We start from the raw sequence: 11,564 nt of genomic DNA, 5'->3' as shown, positions 1-11,564 counted from the left end.
AACAAACGATTAAGTAACATATAGTTGGTTAATGGCCTGAAACATGGTCTGAACAGCAGAGAGGAAAGTCACTTGTGGGGCTGAGATCAGTTTTAGCTCTCTGTAGGGTGTGGGAGAGGAGTGCTCCCACATCGCTTGAGACAGCAGCCCCTGAAATAGGACTCTTATATGCCTATAATAGTAGTATAAATTGAGTGGTGGTGTTAAACTTTTTTATGGAACAGCCGGTCATGTAAAAAAAAAAAAACATGGTAATGGTACAAAATGGAGCACTGAAAAAAAAAGCTGATTATTTTCTCTGATATTCAAAATGAAATTCAGACTGCATGAAAAAAGCGTTAATTTTCAAATCGACTATAGCCCTCACAATGCTTTCTATGCTAAACTGCTCATTTAATGATAGCTGTCGATCTGTAAAACTACACTAAATTGACTGTAAAATTCATAGTAATTAACTGGCAGCAAGTGACAAGTAACTTACTGTAAAATAAACAGTAATTAACTGGCAGCAAGTGACAAGTAACTTACTGTAAAATAAAAAGTCATTAACTGGCAGCAAGTGACAAGTAACTTACTGTAAAATAAAAAGTCATTAACTGGCAGCAAGTGACAAGTAAGTTAACTTACTGTAAAATAAAAAGTCATTAACTGGCAGCAAGTGTCAAGTAACTTACTGTAAAATAAAAACAGTTATCATGGCAGCTATTGACAAGTAACTTACTGTAAAATATTCACAGTAATTAACTAGCAACAATTGTCAAGTAACTTACTGTAGAAGAAATAACTGTATTTTACTGTTTTCATTTACAATAGCAACTATGTTCCTCTAAAGAAAAAGCTTTTTTAATGGTAGCCTAATAATGTTTTCACTGAAAAATAAAACAGTAATGTCCAAATAACATATTTTTGGTTACAGAAGTAGTGTTTTAACTTTAAAATAAAAGTTATTTCTGATTTTTACTGTAAAATAGAAAGTTTAATTCTGTATTTTTTAGGGTACGTTTACATGACAACACTATGCTTAAAACGGAGAAGTTTTTCCTTTGAATTTTCTGCGTGTACAGACACGTACGTCATTGTCAAAACGATCCCTACTCACACAGATCCGCGAAAAACGACTAAAAATACTGTATTCTGCTGCCAGACCATTAGATGGCGATGAAACACTAGACTGAACACATAATATGCATGTGCATGAGGTTCTCGTTTTCAGAGATGCACGTTTTTGATTGTTTACATTGAGACCGCTTTCAAACACTTAAACTTTGAAACCCGTTTTTAAAAGTTTGCGTTTTCAGGCACCCAAAACGCCCTTGTCGTAATTGAACGGCCAAAACGCACAAGTTTTATATTTTTAATTTAAAACCGTGTCGTGTAAACAGCCCTAAGTTACAGTGCCAGTAATGTAATGTTAACTAAACTACAGATTTTCTTAAACAGTATTAGGGTTCAACAATAACTGCAGAAAGCCAGCAAACAATATTTATTATTAATTGTTGAACAGTAACAAGCATAAACATTTTTCTTGTCCTTAATGGGTGAGCATACCACAATGCTACCACACACAGTATGGTGATGGCAGATACTTTTTTTTTTAACACGCCTCCCAGGCAAAGAGAGGTTATGCTGCATCAAAACAAGACCACTAGAGATGGCAGAATATGGTTAACAAATCTTTAATTTAAACAAAAAAAACGTGAGAAGGAAGTACATTTTGAACAGAGGTTCTTGCTGGTCTGGGGTATCCATGGCAGCTTCTTCCACATGCCTGAACCAAATCTATGCCACCGTCAAAAGTAAAGATAAGACAGGAAAAAGGCAATACTTCACAGAGGAGTTAGCAGGGATTATATAGACTTCACTCTCTTCAGTATGTCACACTCTGGACCACCCTCATCTTCAGCACCTCATCAGCAATCTGTAGCCAGAACAAACCAACCATGAATGCAAGAGGGTTCCTGGTTTTATAGTGATCTCCATATGCTCTCATTGGCCACAGCTATGGGTGGTTTCACGTTTGAAGGGTGAGCAGGTGGAAGTAGCCTATTCATGATTGATATTTTCTCCCAGCTGAGACCTATGCTGCGTTTCAATTCGCCTACTTACTACACCCTGAAAGTATGTACTCTTTTTGTGAAGGAAAAGTGCATTTTGAGTGTGTACAGAAGAGTAGACAAGCTTTGGGACATAGGCCTACTATAACGTCATACAATTGCGTCTTTAACGGTTGCTCTCTGTCGCTTAGTTACACGCATCCTGTCATGCAAACTGACCTGTCAATCATCTTGTCAAATTATACATTTCTCCACATTTCATTTCCTACCGTATCGGAGAGAAATGCAGTCGCACTTTGATCTGCAGTCGCGGGTCTTTTATGCAGAGAACTCTCCTCATATTAATGCATAATAATGCATTTAAAAGTTAATGGCCGAACGGATCTTTAAAAAAGTCCACATTGTTATTGCAGATTAAATATAACACGGATAACATTAAATAAATATTTTTCTATTAGTCACTCAAACCTTTATCTAAACCTCTCACCGTCGGTCGCACATACTCGCCATTGCATTTTTTTTAACACTTTTTACTCGTGTTTGTCACAAGATTATGGCGCAATGGGTTGTGGGCAATATTAGCAGTGTGCACGGATCCACACTTCGAAAACCCATCGGAAATAGACCATCCGAGGACTTCTGGCATACTCTTTTCAACATAGGCTACTATGCTTTGGGACACACTTATTTTAATCTCATATATTGTTTAGGATGGATAGTATGGACATTGAGACGCAGGGCTAGCTTACTCCTATAAGCTGGATGCCAACCGCCATAAAACAAGAAAGAATAATAAGAAGAGACCTACTCCTATGAAGACTATGGAAGTTGAATTAATATGAATAAAAGGGGGTAGGCCTACTATTAGACTATAGCCTAATAAAAGATAATGAATTTCAAACCTGAGCCAAACATATTTTTATTTAAAGATCAACAGTCTGTCATTAGTCTTTAGTCTGCCACAAAAAACAACAACATTAAAATCATGAACTCAGATGTCACTGTGAAAAAACAAAAAAACAATGACTGTTGTAACAGTGCGTAATTCAGACCTTTCAGGCTATAGCTAACGCTAATAATCCTTATGCCAAAATTATTATTACAACTAAATTGTCGGTCATTAAATAAGAAAACTAAATAATTGTTTACATTTACATTGTTACAACAGCTTAGATTTCGGGACTGTCACGAATTTTTCGGGACGTCTGGTCACCCTAGTTTCTCCCTATTGTGATGTTATTGGTAAGACTCAGAAGTATATTTCATATCAGCTAACAGGCCAAGTATAAATATCAGAGCACTGGCTAACTGTAGCCTCAGCTCATTCCTCTCAGATATACTAGCATTAGCAAGCCTGATAAACAGCAGGGCAAGCTACTGCTACTGACTCTCCCCCAGAGACATAAAACTCAGTCCTGAGTTGGTTTTTACAGGACTTTGCTGATTACTGTGACTATCACAGTACTTCTTTCATTACTGCAAGTTTTGACTTGCACTTTTTGAATACTGTGTAAAGAATATTTGCAGAATACTTTACACAGTATTCTACTGTGAACTCGTATACAGTAATTTCCTGTGCACAAACAGTAAATTACTGTAGATTTCACATGTATTTTTTTTTACAGTGTAGGGTTTTAAGGCATAACCCCACGTGTTTTCAAACACAATTGGGAATGTGTGTCTGTATATTGACAGTTGTGAGGTTTAGTTAAATTTAGCCATTGGCTTTGTTGGTGTCTCTAATTAGGGTTATTTACGGGGTGTTACCAAGAGTATATGTTTCAGTATTACTGAATGCTTGTAGGGATTCTGAGCTCTAACCCACTAACCTTGGCAAATGACTTCTCTGGCAAGTGATTGCAGGTGCTGCACATGCAACAGCTGCCTTAGTTTATTATGATTTTTTTTTTTTTTTTTTTTTTTTTGTGGATCCAAACAGGCACTACACCAAAATAACTGCCCATCCTCGGAGTTTAGATTAGCAGGATGTACACAAACATCCCACTCTTCCTTGCCCACATGCATGCATGCAAATATACTCGGAGACATGTAAAGTATGATTTAATAATCATGAAGAAACATGCATGAATGGATTGAGCACAATAAGAAAATAACACATAATGTTCTGCTAAAAAAAAATCAGTTCCCAATACAAATGGCTATTTGGAATTCTTATTTAATCCCAGAACTGAAAAAACAGACAGGGGCCCAGCCCAGGCCATACTGAGACAGGGGCAGTAGAACACCAACAAATCAAACAAGAATGTTGGAATCATGTTCTCACAATGGCAGGGGCTTGGAATGCTACAAGGATTCAGAAGTGCTATGAAGTTTTGGGAATGGTGAGGGGATTTAGGATTCTATGTCCTCAGCTGTGGCCATATGTGTTGTTTTAAGATAATTTATCTCCCCTCTTGGTTCACATGATAGCTTGCATGCGAATCACTTGATCCCTCAATGTGTCCAAAACAAATATATTTCCTCAACACCTGACCATTCCAAGAGCACCTGACAAGGTTCTATGATAACGTTTTTCTCTGTTGATTTACAACACATCTATTAAATACTTCCACATTTAGGTCTCAGTGATGAATGGGCACAGTCTGTTCAAACTATTAAAAAAAAGGTAAAAAAAACAAACAATATCACTCAGTTCATGCATTATGTGTTTTATTGTTAATAAGAGGTTCTATTTTCATGAATTAGTTCATTTACATATTTATTTTCTTGTACCCTTCATTGTAAAAAAGCAACTACATTTTCGAGTTAACGAAACATTTAGTAAATACAAAGAAATATGACAGACCAACATAATTCCCCCAAATGTTGTCCCAGACACAATTGTCTGAACAAAGAACTTCATATTGCTAAAATAAGAGTTTGTGCATTCCCAGCATCCATTACAGCATGAATAAATTATGTTTACTGTTATGATTATTGTTTTGCTGTTTACTTATATAAATATTTCCTATACGACTGTATATACTGCTATTAAAACAATAAATGAATTTGTTGTGTTACTAAATGAAAATTTGCAGAACAAGAAAACTCTTATTGTTTTGATGAATTCATTGGCTGAATGAGGTTTTTTGCATTTAGTGAACAAACCAATTCTAATTGACAAAACAAAGTGTTACTTAGTACAATAGTGGAGATAACTTAAAAAATCTGAAGGCATCAAGTTGCCTTGGATTTTTAAGTTTTACTAAGTTTACAGTGTGAGATATTATGACAACAGCACATTAATGAATTAACTATAAGGCAAAGGCATGGTATCAACAACCTGACCTCATGAAAAAACGTAAAGAAAAAAAAACATTTGCAAGGCCTGCTAAAATACTGTATGTATATAATATCTTAGTATACTGCACTTTATAAAACAAATTGGACATAATTTCTTACACTAAAAAAAATAATAAATGAATAATTGAACATCATTGCATCTTTCTTTTTATAACTGAAATATTTGGACATTTAACACATAATTACATTAAATATAGTTGAGGTGGATAACCTAAGCTATCAGGTTATCTGTATGCAATGCTATACTTATGCTAATTAAACAGACATTAATGGTCAGGTCATCATTATAAACATAGATCAAACAACATCATAACATGCTTTTGAATTGTAATTGGGTGCTAAAGAGCACCCATTAAAAGTTTTTTGAGCCAATGGAATCAATTGTGGTCCTAATGGAGACCTAATTTTAAGGGTGGATGCAGCATGTACTTGGGTTGGTTCATGAATGAATACATTTTATGACAATAATGTTATGGTTCTGCAAGAGAGAGGACCCAGATGCAGAAAGAGCAGTGATGTTTTATTGACAAGATTGTAGACAGGGAACAAGGAGAGTGAGTCGTGAAAACATTCAAACTGTAGGGCAGGGCTTGATGATCTCTTCAATGTTGCTGCCAGGCAGTGAGGGTCAGTGGCCAGGAAATCTCAGGATGCAGGGCAGGGACAAACACGATGAACAAGACAAGACACAAGATAAAGCAAGTCAAGAGAGAAGATACTAAATGAAACAAGTGTTATACCAAGTGTATTTCCACACTAGAAATAACTGGACCTTGGAACAAACTTGCAGGGAACTAGACACTGGAGATGAAAATCTTAAGTAGAAATGAAATCAAAATAGAAAAACAAAACAAGACTGGGAAGAGAAAAATAAATAAATAAATAGCAACAAGGATGCACTACAACTACAGATAAACTACAGATACATGCAAGCAAACATGAACACACCATAGGACACAAAATGAACCAGCAAAGACAAACAAGGAAACATTAAACAGTGACAAGACAGACAAGACTGTCAGGGCAGGACGGATGGAGCTCACCTCGAACTAAATGGGCAAACATTTAATCTAGTCAATGCTGGAGGTGTATTTAGTCAGAAAACATATGGGGCTGCGTTTCCCAAAAGCATTGTAAGCCTAAGTAGATCGTAGAACCATTATTGTTGCCACCAATGGCATTTTAGAATTTTAGAATGTGTTTGGTTTTTGCATAAGGTTTCTGAGACTCCACATGATTGTCTGATGCTTTGTGTCTCTAAACACTAAACCAGCCATAAACACTATAGGGAAAGGGGATTGTGTGTTCGCCTATTCTGCAGACATATGAGAATAGTCACGCTCTGGTATGAACATTTGGTTTTGACATTTAAGATTGTATTTTTATGGCCTTTCTTGCAGCTGTTGAAATGTTATAAATTACATGGACATACTCACATAATTCTTCATGGCACTGTATTCTGTTTCCCTTCTTTGTGCCAAATTTGATCACTCTTTCACATACAGTCATAATGTGATCACCTGGTACGCAGGTTCTTCCTACAGCTGTTCAATTTTAGCTGAAATGATTCTTAGTAATTCAAATGTGTCTCTTATGAGGCTTTGTGTTATGATTTAAGAATGTGTTTTGCATATGTTATGTTATTTACATAGGCAATACTATGTTGCAAGCAGTATTTCTCTCTCTTACTTTCTCCCCTTCTATTTATCTATTTTAAGTCAGCACTATCAATAGAAGGCAAAGAGTTCATTGTTCCCTTCTTTTTAGTCAAAGCAACAGAATCTTATCTGCTTCGGCAGTCATTGTGTGAGGGGATAAGAGTGAGAGGATGAGAAAAAAGATGTGAGAGAGCAGGACAGAGCAGAGAAGAGCAAGAGAGGGTACATCAAAATATCTTAAGGTAAATGTCATCAATCAGTATAAGTGTGCAAAATATGCATGCTAATGAATCCGTTATTCTCTTCTCTCGCTTATTATTTTATTTTATTTTTTACATTTCTATCTCAGATTTTTCCATTGCTTCATCATTATGGCATGACAAAAAGTTGGCTGGGGACAGTAGCTTTAAAAAGTATAAGAAAACCATCAGGTTTAATGTAATGTAATGTTTCATTTGTCAGTATATGTTTACTCAGTTCCTGGTATTTCACTCCTTTTTATAATCTTTAACTTAAAAATTTTTTTAAGTTGATTCTTGGCAAAAAACACTGTTCTTTCAAAAATACATGTGCTCATTAATGTGTAATTACTTGTACCAACTAATCAAGTATTCTCGTAAGCGTAGAATCTGCCATTTAGAATACATACGAGTGAGTCGCTCGAATGGCGGTAGCCATGTTGTGCCTCCATCTTGAAAATACATTAGCCAAAGACGGCATACCTGGAAATTCAAGCTTCGCCTTTCGCGTTTTGACACACAGTGGCACCGTGACGAATGAGAGGGGGAGATTACTCGCGACTGCCGGCAGATTTGAAATAATACGGCCACCGTAGGAGTTAAAACGCCCTCGGAATGGGAGGGGCTAGAAAGTAATATTCAGTTGGTAGTCATAAACAATTTCACCGCTAGATGGGAGAAAATCCTACACAGTGTAGCTTTAATACAATTAATAAAGAAAGAAAATTAATTAATTAATTAATTAATACACTGATAAAAAAAGAATTGTATTAAATATTTGGCCCTGCATTTTTCTTTCTATTTCTTTCTTTTGGTCTGAATATGAGTTTGTTGATATAAATAACATATTGTGTCAATACTAAAAAATGTACAAGAGGAGCTTTAATTAAAGTAATTTCTCAGTGACCATGTGCAACATTTTTATAGCTTATACCTTATTATGTGAGGGTGATCCAAAGGTATTTTTTATTGCAGTATATTCCTCCTCATGACAGGTTAGGCTTTGACACGCAAACGGCTATAGCAACCCAGCTGTCAGAGTGACTCAGTAGACACAGCAACCTCAAGCTTTATGTACTGTTGGTGAGACTCTTCTCTGATGTTATAATGTATCTGTGCAATGCTTTGAACATCTACTGGTCTTGAAGATGTTATTTGCGTGTTAACAACTCCGGCTCTTTGAGTTGTACACATTAAAATCCTTTGAAATGACAGGTGATCACTTCCTTACATCTCACTGTTTATTTATTTATTTATTTATTTATTTAATTTTCTATAAATAGTGGCATCTAATGGCAAGTGAAATGCCATTAGAAATGCCATGAAATGCCTTTGAAATGACAGGTGATCACTTCCTTACATCTCACTGTTTATTTATTTATTTAATTTTCTATAAATAGTGGCATCTAATGGCAAGTGAAATACGGATTTGAAGGACAGCCAGCGGTATAAAAAGAAAATCTCACTAAAACCCTTTTTACGCACTCTAAAATGCATTTTCCACTGTGCATGTTTGCAGTTGCACGCACCTAAAGAAAATTAAAAGAAAATTACATATTGTTCTGTATGTCGATGGGCGCTCACGCATAGTTTTAGCATCCATGTAAACAAAGCATTAATATGTACACATCTGAATGAAGACATCAAAATGCATGAGGGAGCAGAGATGTTTCATTGAAGATCTTTCATTGAGGAGCTGGATATTCAGTTCAAAGGGCACTGCACTGATGTTCTGTTGCTAGGGTAACATACGGATGATGTTGGAGAGTGTTTACATTATTCAAAGCTATAACACATGTGTATCTCATTAAGAAATGTACATGCATAACCATTCACCCATCAGAGCCTGTGGTATCACCCACTCAAGGACTCACCCACACACTTAGGAGTAGAGCAAGGTCCTACTATCCTGTATGGGCAATGCTAGTAGAAAGGTTCCCAGCATCTTAAACAGTAATAGAATGCATGGGCTGAAATGGAGATAACAGGTTTAAGTAAAGTAGACAAGGGCTAGTTGTCACACAGGGGAAGTCTCATATGGTTTTGAGTCAAAAGCAACACTTCTGAGTCATAATAAATTCACAGTAAAATACATTCATGAGTCAACTAATGAAGATTTCAACCAAATGTTTGAACTTTGTTCTCATGCAGGACAAAGGTATAGCCTATGTTTTAAAATGTTATTTAATAAAAAAATTATATTCAAAATTTTTATATTTAATCAAATTGTTACAAAATTATTTTATGTAATTTAATACTTATTTTCAATAAATTAAAATGCATAAATGTAAATTACAATATTTTAGATTTGAGCTATTATGTGTGTCATAATTGTTTCTTGGTTTGATATTATATATTAATATCGGAAAGGTCACAAAGGTCAGTGTGTGTATTTTGAAATGTATATTACCAATATAAATATATCACTGATTCTTGAGATAAGGGACAAAAGAAGTTAATTTTTTATTATTTAATAATACATTATTATAAACTGATATATTTGTAGACAAAGGTCTCAGCTAAAGAATGTAAGGGAACAGGTTTTTCTGAAAATGTTTTTTTCTAAAAATGTAGGCTACATTTATTCACTTCATAACTTAATTTGTGTCAACTTCATCAGATGCATTAAAAAGCATGCTATTTTAATTTGATTCATCCAACAAAAATGTAAAGTCATCCGTTATGTATAATGGGGTTCAGTAAAGGAGCTTATAAGTGAAAAAATACATTGTCTACATTTTTTTCCGGGTTAGGGTTATTATGAACAATCCAGTTCCTAAATTCCTATACCCTCCTTATATATACATATATAATACATATACAAATATACAAACATATATATAACCAATATTCTTAAATCAGGCATAATATCATGTAGTTCAGTTAATGTTTTAATATTTTAACACAATAAATGGAAAAAAGAAAGAGATATTTTAGAAACCTTAACAGAAACTTTCATTTGATGGTGTTAAATACTAAGGAAGTTGAATAAACTGACAGAGTTGACGAAGGTCCAACTGAAGTTACAACAACTGATTGACAAGACAACAAATTAAGACAACTATAGGGTGAAATGCCCTAATGTGGGATATTTTTACATTTCAGACTTCTGTAACATATTACGATGTGTAGCCAAAACATTAAATCCAATTCAGATTACACAGAAAAAAACATTCATAAGAGAAAATTCAGATAACACATTCATAAGAGAAATTATAGACATATTAGTGCTCTTAGTGCAAGTCGTCTGAGACTATCTGCAGCTTCCTAATGTGGGACAGTTGTGTCCCTAATGCGGGACACTGAAAAATCTATGATTAAAGGCCAAAAATCACCTTGATTCATGTAGAATAGTAAAATTTTCTTAAGTTAGTCATTTTTAAATATTTAATTTAATACAACAATCTTATTTTAGTGGTACAGTATGTCTCATTCTGGGTCTCAAGAAGCTCACAGAATAAGAAGCGAGTGCAATGGGAAGCATTATATGTGCCGCTCTGTAGCAGCAACAGAAATGTTCCCAATGTGAATCCAAAGAATATGTAGCCTATCTTTAACCCGCATCAGTTTTGTGCATTTTATTTGTGCTGACTTGCATGACTTAAGCAGTGGGAAACTGGCATGTTCGCTTTCTATGAAGTCCATTACATCAGGGTTTGCTATTGCTGTGATCTCATGTGAGTGCAGGTTATAAAAAAAAAAGAAAGAAAGAAAAAAAAGATGTGTACAAATTATTTATTTCTAATAGGAACTGCAATATTTCATAAAAAAAAGGATCATCAATTTTTAATTCATGGTGACAGTATGTAAAGATGTTATATACTGTACATGAGGCATGTAAATCAGGCCAAATACTGTATGTAAATAAAATCATGAAATAACATTAGAATAATTCCCCATATGCAAAATGTATATATATATATATATATATATATATATATATATATATATATATATATATATATATATATATATATATATATACATTTGAATAATAAATTATATATATATATATATATATATATATATATGGTTAAACTTTATTTTAAGGTGACGTAGTTACATACTCTAAGTACTGAGTAATATTAATTAACTATGTACTTACTAGTTACGGTTAGTTACTTTTAATTATGCATAATTTACTGTTATTACTATAGTAAGTACACGTGTAACTACGACACCTTAAAATAAAGTGTTACCAAAATTATATATAATATCACTATATAAAGAGTTTTGTGAGCATTTGTCAACTCCATCAGCTTACAAGTCAACTCTGTCAGACATAAAACCTCACGGAATTGACAAAACTG

The sequence above is a fragment of the Rutilus rutilus genome (genome assembly GCF_951802725.1).
Source record: "Rutilus rutilus genome assembly, chromosome: 21".
Lineage (NCBI taxonomy): Eukaryota > Metazoa > Chordata > Actinopteri > Cypriniformes > Leuciscidae > Rutilus > Rutilus rutilus.
This window is presented reverse-complemented; position numbering follows the sequence as displayed.